We start from the raw sequence: 12793 nt of genomic DNA, 5'->3' as shown, positions 1-12793 counted from the left end.
GCAGGACTGTGCAAAATCACCAGCCTCACCCTCTTCTCCAGTGGCAAGACATAGATCAGAATGATTGACGATGGCCCCGATGCAGTGGGAGACCTTGGTCTTTTTAAGCTCATGTCTTTCCCAGGTCTCAGTTTGTCTGAGGCAACACCCATTCGGTGATTAAGGCTAAGTAAGAAATGAGGCCCAAAATGGCCTCTTTTACCTAGTTAAAAAAAAAAATCAGCCTGGGAAAGGAAGACCTTTAGGGTTTCTGGCCAAAACAGAAATAATTTTACACTCATCCTGAGCCATCAAAACTCAAACTATGACCCAGTGAGGCTTGGGCTAGTAAGTAGGTGTCTATGGAAGGCAGCAGTAAATAGAGGGAAGCAGGAAGAATACTTGGGTTCCCCCCCGATTCACCACTTCATAGTATTTTTTTCCAATTACATGTAAAGATAGTTTTCAGCATTAATTTTTATAAGATTTTTATTTCCAAATTTTTCTCACTCCCTCACTTCCCACCATCACCCCTAAGACAGCAAGCAATAGGTTATACATGTATAGTCATGTCAAGTATATTTCCACATTGGTCATGTTGTGAAAGAAGAACCAGAATAAAAAGGAAAAATCATGAGAAAGAAAAAACAACCAAAAAAGTGAAAATAGTGTGCTTTGATCTGCATTCAGATTGTATGGTTCTTTCTCCGGATGTGGATAGCATTTTCCATCATGAATCTTTTGGAATTGTCTTGGATCATTGTATTGCTGAGAAGAGATAAGTCAAACATAGTTGATCATCATACAATGTTGCTATTATTGTGTGCAATGTTCTGGTTCTGCTCATTTCATTCAGCATCAGTTCATGTAAGTCTTTCCAGGTTTTTCTGAAATCTGCCTGCTCATCATTTCTTATAGAACAATAGTATTCCATTATATTCATATACTAAAACTTGTTCAGCCATTCCCCAATTGATGGGCATCCTCTCAATTTCCAATTCTTTGCCACCACAAAAAGAGCTGCTATAAATAAATAAATACATACACATATATGTATATATATGTATATATGTACATATATATGTATATATGTGTGTATATATGTGTATATATGTGTGTGTGTGTATATATGTGTATATATATGTGTGTGTGTGTGTGTGTGTGTGTGTGTGTGTATATACACACACACACACATATATACAATTGGGGTTAAGTGACTTGCCCAGGGTCTCACAGCTAGTAAGTGTCAAGTGTTTGGTCTGAGGCTGGATTTGAACTCAGGTCCTCCTGACTTCCAGGCCGGTGCTCTATCCACTGTGCCACCTAGCTGCCCCTGCTATAAATATTTTTATACATGTGGGTCCTTTTGCCTTTTTTGATGATCTCTCTGGGATACAGACCTAGCAGGAACACCTAAGTTTGAATCCTACTCACTAGCTTTGTGCCCATGGATAAATCACTCAGCCTTGTTGAGCCGGTTTTGTAGTCTGCAAAGAGGGGAGAATAACATCTGTACTACTCACCTTGCAGAGTTGTTTGAGGATCAAATAAGATAATGTATATCAAATATTTTGCTTTAAAACACTACATTAATATTGGTTATTATTACTGATATTGTTTCTGCCTGTGTAACATAATCGGATATAATGAAACTGTATTATAACTGATATATCTGATACTACTCAAAGAGTTTCAGCCTTTAGCACAAATTTCTCTACTTGACTTTTCAAATCTTGTCACCTTCTTCCAGATAAGATATCCCATCATATACTCTTCATTTTCGCCAAACCAGTCTTCTTACCATTCCCTATACACAATATTCCTTTGCTCACATCTCCCTGATCAGACCGTGAGCTCGAGAGCAAGGAATGTCTTTTCGTCTTTCTTTGTATCCCCAGTGCTTAGTATAGTGATTGGCACACAGTAAGTGCTTAATAAATGCTTGTTGACTTGATGGTCTTTGTACAGGCTTTCCTTCATAGCTGGGATGCTCTCCCTCTATACCTTCACATTTTCAAACCTCTACTTCCCTTCGAGGTTTAACTCAAGTGTTACTCCTTCAAGAGGCTTTTTTTCTGATTCCCCCTGTATTGATGTCTCCTTTCAACATTACTTTTTGTTTCCTTTGTGCTCTCTGAAGTGGCTTTCTGCTGGGTTTCTTTCCTTAGACTAGAAATGAGGGTGGCAGATAGATATAATTATAGCCCCATACTCCCTCTTGATCACTAGAAGAGAGACTGCCAGTTTCTGGGGTCTTGGACCCTCTCTGCACCTCCCTCAACTGGGCTGCTGGCAAGGCCAACTTAGTCCTTCTACTACTCCCCACAAAGGAGTCCTTGTGGAGACAGGGTGAGTCAGATGGGATCTCAGATCATATCTGTCTGTGTCTATCATGAGCTGCATCTTAATATTTAAACAACTCCTACTTATGTGCATCTGTCCATTTTACATAGAACAGGGATGAATGGGAGCTGAATGAACATGACCTTTAGGAATGTGACAGATCATGTATGTTAGCTTAGCCTTTGGGTGCTTTAAGAATAAAACAAACACTCTGGCTGCTTGGAGCTTACCCTTTGTGGCCACTAGGCAGAAAGGGTTGATGACTCAGAGGATCTTTTAAAACCACCATCTGACTCTCTCCAGTGGCTCTTTTTTCACTAGACTTGCTGTCAGGCACCTTTTTCCTCACCCTTGAGTGCTACTCCTACCCATATGGTAGCTAGGAAGGAGGGTTTCAACTAGGCAAGCTGGAGCCTGGGCCTCTCTGACTGCCTCTGATGTTTCATATTTCTTCACTTGGTTCTAAGAGACTGAATATGAACCTCTTGATGGATATATCCACGTTTGGAGGTTACCTTGTGAGTTTAAAAGATCCAGAGGTTCTGGGTCCACTGGTTGGAGCTGACTGGGGCAAAGGGAGAAGATGACCATTGATAAGGGGAGCCCAAGCACTGGCCTACCTGGCCAGAAAGCACGAACTTTAAGGGGACAATGTAGAGTTCAAGTAAACTGTAAGTATTCCTAGTCAATCCCTTAAATGCAGTCCCAGTGTTTTAAGATTCCTTTTATATGAAAGAACTAAATATTTGACCTGTACCTGATTACACTGTACATTGCAAAACTTTCTACTCCTCCATTTTGGACAGTATTGTTGCTTGTACTTCATTCCTGAAGAGGACCAATGACATCAGAAGGATGATATCTTGACTTGCAAGTGAAATGGATTTTTAAAATTTTAAAATTTTAAACTTAAGTACAAAAGAAAAAAAGAAAAAACCTCATTTCCATGTACACAGCAGACCATAAGAGAGGATTCAATATAAAATAATTAATTTCCATTTCAAGAAAACTTATATAATAAATACTACACATTACTGCCCAACTTTTCTTTGTTTCCTGGTTGGTTTTCTTTCGTTCTCTGCTGTGCACTTTTAACTTTATTTTCTCCCTCCTCCCCACCACCCCAAAGAAGGCTAAAATTAAGTATGGATTCTGACTCTTACCCTAACCCTAAATGCCTCTGACTCTAACCCTAAATGTGCCTCCAACCCTAAATGGCTCTGACTATATGTGTGTGTGTATAAACACACACATACCCATAGAGATCTATAAACATACACCTACATACCCATATACACTCATACACATATATATATAAGACCATGCTATGCTTATTTCTCCTATCATCTGTTTCTCTGAAGGTGGATAGCATCTTCCTTCATAAGTCTAAGTCTTTCCATGTTTTTCTAAATCAACTAGCTCATCATTTGTACCACAACAATATTCCCACCCAATCACATCCTATATGAGAGATTGTCTATGAAAGTTTTATTTCCCCAATTTTCTGCATTTCTTCTATTCTTGGCTACATAGATTTTATTTATACAAGAAAAAATTTAATTTAAAATACATTTCAACAGTGCTCTTACCTCATAATATAGTTGAAGGTCTGATACTGCTGAATTTACTTCCTTTACCTCTTTTTCCCCTGGTTTCTTCGAAGCTCCTGATCTTTTTTTTTCCAAATGAACTTTCTTATTATTTTGTCTAACTCAGTAAAATAATTTTTAGTAATTTAATTGGGATGACATTGAATAAATAGGTTATTTAGGTAAAATTGTCATTTAAAAAAATTATGTTGGCTTTACCTACCCATGAACAATAAATACTAGTTCAATTATTTAGATCTGAGTTTATTTGTATAAAAATGTTTTATGTTTATGTTCCTATAGTTCCCATGTCTGTTTTGGCTGGTATATGCTCAAGTGTTTTATATTATCTAAGTATTTTTAAGAGGTCTAAAACAATATTGAATAATATTGCTGGCACATAGTGTAGTTTCTCTATTTTTCACTTTTGATTATATATATTTTAACTTTGTCTGTGATCATGATTACTATCCCTGCTTTTTTTACATACTAAATTTTGCTGCTGTCTTTTATTTTATCATTGTGTATATCTCTCATTTTTATGTTGTTTCATGAAAGCAACATACTAATGAATTCAAATTTTTAATCTGCTATTTCTATTTTGTGGGTAATTTCTTCCCATTCACATTCTAAGTTACAATTACTTGTGTATTTTCTTCCTTCCTATTTTTCCTCACTATCCTTCTCACCCTATTTATCCTATCCCTCTTCACTCCTCTGCTTTACTTCTACCTGCTACCTTGCTCTCCTATTCCTTAACCTACCCACCTTTCTAAAAATCCCTCCCTTATCATCTCCCTGTACCCTATCTCCTTTCCCTCTTCTTTCTTTCTGAATTTAGAAGACTTTTATACCTTTCTAGATATATGTTATTCTCTCTTCAACCCATCCCTGATGAGAGTAAGGTTTCAGCACTACCTGCCCTCCCCCAGCTAGCTTCTTCTGTATCAATTTTTCCTTTTATGCCTCTTTTGTTTGAGATAATTACTCCTTTTCATCTCTCCCTACACAGTTTTATTTTTTTTAGAATTTCCCCATCATACTGAGCTCAGTCCACACCCTTCTTTCAAACTACTCAAATAATGATGACAATCATAAGAGTACTGGTAATATTTTCATATATATGAAGTAAACAGTTTGACCTTATTAAATCCCTTATAATTGGTCGTTAATGTTTACCTTATATTTCTTCTGGATGTTATATGTTGAATTTTCCCTTAAGTTTTGGGGGTTTTGTTACAAAAACCCAAAAGTCTTTGAGTTCATTAAATGTCCATTTTTTTCCCCATTCAGGCTTATTAACTTTGCTGGGTAAATCACCCTTGTTCGTAACCACAGCTCTTTTGCTCTATGGAGTATAGTATTCCAAGACCTACAGCCCTTCAATGTAGTAGCTGCTAGGTCTTGTGCAATTCTTTTTGTAGCTCCATGATATTTAAATTATTTTTTTCTTGTTGGTTCCAATATTTTCTCCTTAACCTAAGAGCCTTGAAACTTGGCTAAGATATTTCTGTAACATTTCCTCCCAGCATCTCTTTCAGGTGGTGATTTCTATTTCCACTTTGCCTTCTTGTTCTAGAATTTCAGGCAATTTTCCTTGATACTTTCTTGTAATATTCTTTTTTTTAATCATAATTTTCAGGTAGTCCTATTATTCTTACATTATTTCTCCTCAATCTGTTGTTCTCCAGATCATTTGTTTTTCTGATGAGATGCTTCACTCTCTTCTATTTTTCATTCTTTTGATCTTGTTTTGGTGTCTTAGAGCAGGGCTTCTTAAACTTTTTCCACTCATGATCCCAGTTTAAGAAGCACTGTGTTTTTTTTTTTTAAGTTTAGGCAGCTGGGGTTAAATGACTTGCCCAGAGTCACATAGCCAGTGAAGACTTTTTTGTTTTTGTTTTTGTGTGTTGTTAGGCAATGGGGTTAAGTGACTTGCCCAGGGTCACAGAGCTAGTGAGTATTATGTGTCTAAGGCCAGTTTTGAACTCAGGTCCTCCTGACTCCAAGGTGGAGCTTTATCCACTGTGCCACTTAGCCGCCCTTTAAGAAGCACTGTCTTAAAGCATCATTAGCTTCCCCTTGCCCAATTCAAACTTTCAAAGAATTATTTTCTTCCTTAAGTTTTTGGTTCTCTGTTTCTAGTTGGTTGACTTTCATTTCATAATTTTCTTAATTTTCTTGGATTGCTTTTAATTTTTTTCTACCTTTTCCTCAATCTCTTTTATTTGATTTTTAAAGTCCTTTTTAAATTCTTCCAAGAACTTTTTTTGTGCTTGGGATCATTTGACATTTCTCATTAAAAAGGAGTGGCTTCATTATCTTCCTCTGAATATGAACCCAGATCTTCTCTATCCTATAGTAACTATGGCTGGATTCTTTCTGTTTTGCTTACTCATTTTTATTTTTTTTTATTTTGGTTTTAGTAGCTATTAGTGTAATCAAATTGTAGTACCAAGTTACAGGGAATGATTCCCGAAGCCTCAGTTCCTTCTTACTTTTATTTTCTGAGGTCTGTACTGGTATTCAACCTTGGGCTCGCCTCTCTACTCCTAAGCCAAAACTAGGGCCCCCAGCCATACTATCCCATAAAAGATCTTGCTCCCTCTGGTGGCTGCAAACTACAGTTGTCCTCACTGCCCCAGGACTGAAACTAAGGATTCTGCTCTCCTGAAAATGTCCACAGCCAACAGGGTCCCTGCCTCTCACTACTGCATTCATCAGGTGTGTGCTAGCTCCTCCTCCCTAGATTCATCTGGACAACACAATTATGTTCGGTATTCCTTGACACTGGAAGGTCCTTCAAGCTTCTCCTACTCAGCTGTCAGACTCCCACACTGTCTGAGAGATGAAAGTTTCTAGGCTGAGGCTGCCTCTCAACCCAGCTGCCCCCAGGGCTTATTTTTTGTTGATTATGCAGAGTTCGCCTGGAGGTATTTGCAGGCAAACAACCAACTTAAACCTGTTGTATCCTCAGAACTTAGCAAGGTGCTTGCTACATAGTAAAGGCTTAAGAAATGCTTTTTTCTTTCATTCATTCATCCATTCATCCATTCATTCATGTCCGCTTTCAATGCTTCATGATAGAGTAAAGGTGACAATGCGTTTTCAAAGACTATGACAAAGGAGCACAAATTCTGTCAAGTCCTCCTGATGGAAAGGCTTTGAGTATGGGCCTGACGATGGGCTGTGAGCCTGTCTTCCAAGAACTAATCTAGCTAAGTGTGGAGAGGCTTAGCACCAAAAGGCTAGCTATCGTCTTTCTGATTGTAGAAGCTCATGAAGACCATCTACTCATCTTTGAAGAAGTTGCAATTTGAATCAGTGGAGAAATACCACTAATAAGAACTGGAAGACTCTTTGGAGAACAGCTAGTCATCTTGAAGGAGGAATTCAGAGTCTCATAGATGGGAAGTTTTGCATTCACTCCAGGTCCAAGTATCCTTTAGCTCTACGATCTCATGGACCTATGACCCTTTTGGCAAAGTCTGAAAGTCTTGTATAACTTCCTATTATCAAGGCAGGACAAGGAGGCTAAAAGGAAGGAAAGACAGGAAGCATAGGGGAAGTTTCCATAGTTCACCATCATCATCATCATCATCATCATCGTCACCATCATGAGCAGCAGCAGCATCACATCATTGTGGTCATTATCGTTGTTGTTGTTATTTTAAAGGAAGGCGAGATTGAGACTCAACTGTTCTTGCCCTCTTTGTTTCCTGGGCCCCTTTGGCAGCCTGATGAAGCTATGCACCCCTTCTCAGAATAACGTATTTAAATGCATGAAATGAAATGTATAAGATTACAAAAGAAACCAACAATCTTGAAATGCAGTTAGCAACACATTCAAAACACAAGGTAGCCAGCTTAAGAACTCCTGTGTGTTAGAAACTAACAACCTTTCACAGCTCGATTACCAAATCTTCATTTATCAATTTATTCAACACACTCACTCAAGGTGCCTTTCTCTGAGGTGTAAAAAGTGCTAAATGTGGCATGAGAGGACCTGAATCTGCTACTTATTACCTGTGTGATGGTGGGCAACTCACTTCATTCCCCTGGGCCTCAGTTTCTTTATCTGTAAAATAAGAAGGTGACTAAATGGTCTCTGAAGTCCCTTCCAGTTCTAAATCTGTGATCAGATTGGCCTATGATTTTATTTCTTAGTTTCAGTCACAAGTGTTTTTTTTTTTCTACTTCAAGAGTTCTATCTGAAATAAATATCCCTGGACGAGGTCACTCAGACCCCATATTTCAGCAGCTAGACTTATTTAGTGATCAGTAAGCCCTTGGTTACTTGGCAACCAGCTGAAAGCCAGAATAAGATACAAAATCAGGTGTAAAGGGGAAATGGAATGGGAAAAGGGGACAAGAACAGAAAGAGAATGACAAGGTGGGAAGCATGGGAGGAGTGGCCAGACTCACTTTGTCCACTCTGCAAAAGGGCTATTTTTGATGGTGCCACTGAAAAACATCAAATTCGAGCTAGAGTTGTGACAAGAACAGTAGATGATGGAAAGTCATTGGCTGTCTGTATCATGAGCATACTTAGAGTATGGCTTTTGAGAAAACTAAGTAAAGAAATTCCATCTTCACATGAGTCAGGAATTATCTATTGTGAATGAGGGGAAAAAAAGCTTGATTCAATAAGCAACATTCTCCAAGGCTGCTTTTTTTTCTTCTCACCAGTGCCAAAGAGTAGAGGCTCTGCTCCAAGAGAGGCCTGCACAGGAAGCAAGCCCATAATTTATCCATTAGACTACCATTAATAACTGGAGAGAGCAGTCTAGTTTGAATGAGGTCAGAAGTCAGGCTGTGGAGAATTAAGAAGAGAGTGAGAGGAAAGGAAATGGAGGCACATGTTGTAGATAGCCTTGTCAAGGAGTTTGGCTACAAGAGGGAGGAGAGGTACAGGACGATGGTTGGTAGGGATGAATGGATTCAGGGAGGGTTTTTTGAGGGTGGGGAGGGAAGGGAAGAGAAAGGAACGAAGGAAGGAAACAACAATTTATTAAGCGCCTGCTATGTGGCAGGGCTACACTGAGCACTAAAATCTTATCTCAGTTAATGGCGAGAGATACGGACACGTAGGCCACTGGGAAGCAGCCACTAGAGAGGGAGATATTTAAGATGAGTGAGAGAAGGGGCAGATCTGCTAGAGAAGATAAGATGGAAAGAAGCAGACCTGAAGCGGAGGAAAAGCCAGCCCTTGCTGTCCCATCCAACTTCTCAACAACCTTCTGAAGAATCTTAGAGTTGTCCTGTAACCATAGAAAAGGAGAAAATAATTGGATAAACAAACTGAAAAACAACCAATCACATATTTATATTCTGGGTAAGAAAGGAATTAATAAAAAAAAAAAGACATAATAATACATTACATTTAGAGAATCTCCAAGCTTTACCAAGTATTTTAGGTTCTCATTTCATTTGACACCTCCAATAGGCCCATAAGGCAGGCAGTGCAAGTATAAGAATTTCCATTTGACAAATGTCAGACTCAAGAGGTTCAAGAGGTTAAGTGACTTATCCAAGGCTATACGATAAATAGAACTGAGATTTGAACCTAGGTCTTCAGACTCTCAGTTCAATACACTTTCTACTCTAGCACAGGAAACATGGACAAAGTAAGGGGCAGAGAAGACCTTGAGAAAATAGAAAGAAAAATGGGAGGTCTTTAATTTACTTTTTCAGAAGCATGACCAGAAGGGAAATGTGGATGAAGAATCCAATGGTCTGCCCCTATTCCATATGAGAACAATGTGAGGAAGAAAAGAAAAGATGGTTATATTTTATTTAAGATTAAAGTAAATTTATTGGCTAAATAGATTGCCAGTATGGGATGGGTGAAAGAATTCTTAGCTAATCACTGTGTGTGTGTGTATATATATATATATATATATATGTATGTGTATATATGTGTGTGTGTGTGTGTGTGTGTGTGTGTGTGTATTCATGATAATTATAGTTCAATAAATATAATAAGTTAACCAATCACTAAATATAAAAAGAATATGTTCCAAAATAATTATTATAGTTACCTTCAGATAACACTCTACAGTTTTCTGTTATTATGACTAGTCTAGCTCATATTTGTATAAAACTCAGTGATATAAAATAATTTATTCATTATAATTATTAACAATAATAACAGATCATGTTTAAATGGCAATTCATGGTTTGAAAAGTGTTATGGTCCCACTGATCTTTGCAACAACATTGTTAGCAGGGTAGTTCAGCCCATTGGCAGGACAGACCTTTGATTTCATCCGCATGAGGAATGCTTCATGGGGAAATCCTTTCTGCCAATGAAGATGAGCATGTGTTTTGCAAGTCTGAGAGAGTTGCCTGGGACAGTGAGAGGCTAAGGAACCTGCCCATAGTCCTACAGCGCCCATGTATCTGAGGCTGGACTTCACCTGAAGTCTTCTGGACTACAAAATGAGGTCCCTATCCACTATCAAATACTGCCTTATATCTCCATTTTACAGATCAGGAAACTGAGGTTCAGTGAGTTTACATGCTTGACCAAGCTTACATGCTTGACTAAGCTTACACAGAGAGTCACTGGTAGAGCTGAGTGCAGAACTATGGTAATAGTCCAAAAGGCTTGGATTCCATTTTTCATCTGGCTGGAAAATACATTACTTAAGAAAAACTTTTAAAGTTTTCACCTTAGAAGTCAAAACAAATGCAAGCTGCCTTTTTCTTTTCCCTGGAGTCAGTTGGGCAGAGTACTCAAGCTTGTAGACTTGTAGTCTGTCCTATATTTTCCTCAAGTGAAGGGAGATGAATAATAACAGCATTCTTGTTAGAATGGCATCAGAAGCCAACTCTGCCCTCTAATTCTTCTCTACCAATGACAAGAGCCTTATGCGAATACTCCAGACTTGGGAACTGGGTTACTCAAATACTACTATTGAGAGAAAAGAAAGGAATAGAGGGTGAAGTTCATGCTGTGGAATTTTTTTCCTCTGAAATTTTATTCACTCTCCTAATCAAACAATATCATTAAAATTCTTCTGAGTTATCTGCCTGAACTAAACAATGAGTTTTACTTTTAGTTTATTGATATATTGATCATTATCATTCTCATCATCATCATCATCATCATCATCATCATCAGACATTTCTTAGTACTTTAAAGAGCCTCTTCACAACAGCCCCAAGTGACAACACCAACATGCATTTGTTAAGCACCTACTATGTGCCATGAATTTTAGACAAAGATTTTTTTAAGTCCCTACCCTCAATGAATTTATATTCTATTGGTATTATGGGTATCATCATTCACAGTTTGCAAATGCGGAAACTGAGGGTCAGAAAGGTTAATGTGCTTGCCCATGTCGGTGTAGTTGAGTTGGAGACAAGCCCAACCTCTCCTGGGGATGGCATCTATGATTCCTCTTACTCCTTCCCCTATTTGACCCACAAGCCCATGGGGAGATGCTATAACCCTTCCAGGAGCCAGTTTCTAATTTGGAGACCACTAGATTAGATTATTAAGATCCTTTCTAGATCTACCATTTTCTGTGAGGTCCTGGGGGACCCCATACTCATTAATGTATGTATTAATTGATGTATGCCTTAAAAATGAAATTATTAGGGGACGACATGCTTCTGTACTTTTTGTAACAATTCATACTAAGTTAGAATGCATAGGTAGTTAATTGTATGGGGGACAAAGATTCATTAAAACACTCACAGTCTTTTGCCCAAGGTTGAACAAAAGCAACTGAGAACAATGAAACTAAATTGAATGAAAATTGAAATGTTTCTCTTCCCTCTTGACTGAGTGAGGAAAATAAAGTGTATCCACCATAAGGTGTGTATGGGGATGGGGGAGGCTGGTACCTGGGAGAAGCTGAAGACGGAGGGAGGGAAACAGGGAAGAAAGGACCTACAGAGGACAGTAGTAACAACCAGGGAAGAAGAGGAGATTCTGAAATGTTTTGCAATTGTCTGGCACAAGGGAGAGGGCAGAAGGATAAGACTGGTTTTCATCTTGCCTATTAAAATGGTGGATTGAATATCTATGCCATCATGAGAAATTAGATGAGACAGAGGAAAGGAAGAGATGGGGAGGGAAGAGAGAGGGATAAAGGGAGACAGAGAAACAGAAAGAGGGATTGGGAGCTGGGAATAACTCTCATATCTTAGACTTTCAGTGACTGGTGTTTTATACATATTTCTGGTAAGAGGATCTGTTTATTCAATTCTCTTTTGTTGACCTTTAAATAAAAATTCTTTCTGTAATATTGTGAAATGTGAGCTTTCAAGAAGGTAGTTGGTATATAAGTACAATGAAGCAGGATTAGGAAAGGGGGGAGAAGGGGTAAGAAAATCCACGCCTGAGAGGCAGTATGATTTATCAGGAAGTGCCGAACATGGTGTCATTAGACCTCAGTTTGAATCCTGACTCTGTCACTTTCTCCCACTGTTGGGAAGCTAGTTAATTTCTCTGGCCCCCAGTTTCTTCAAAATGAGGAGGTTGAGGAGCCTTCAGCTCAAGATCTATGAATTTTCCCAGGTTTCATGGGTTGGGACCACGGTCTAAGAAAAGGGAGAATATTGCCCAAAATGTACCCAACTCCAAATGTACCAAGACAGTTCCTGCCACAAGGGTTGCATACAGAAGGGTCTTCAAAGTTCTCATCTTAAAAGGCAGCTACTCCTTTAAGCATGTGGCAGGACAGATTTTCTTCAGTCCAGCTCACTGGATGACCTGTTCAGGTCAGTTGCTGCTCCAAAATATGCCCCCTTTAATGCCTACAGTTTCCTTTACAGGGCTTCTATAGACTTGCTTTAGCCGGAATGGGTAGATGCTACCTTACACCCCTTATGCTGAATTCCTGGAAACATATTACTTGTAGATGAAGCAT

The sequence above is a fragment of the Phascolarctos cinereus genome, unplaced genomic scaffold (genome assembly GCF_003287225.1).
Source record: "Phascolarctos cinereus isolate Bilbo 61053 unplaced genomic scaffold, phaCin_HiC Scaffold_9;HRSCAF=440, whole genome shotgun sequence".
NCBI classification, from domain to species: Eukaryota; Metazoa; Chordata; class Mammalia; order Diprotodontia; family Phascolarctidae; genus Phascolarctos; species Phascolarctos cinereus.
The sequence above is the reverse complement of the archived record's forward strand: the minus strand, read 5'-3'. Positions refer to the sequence as shown.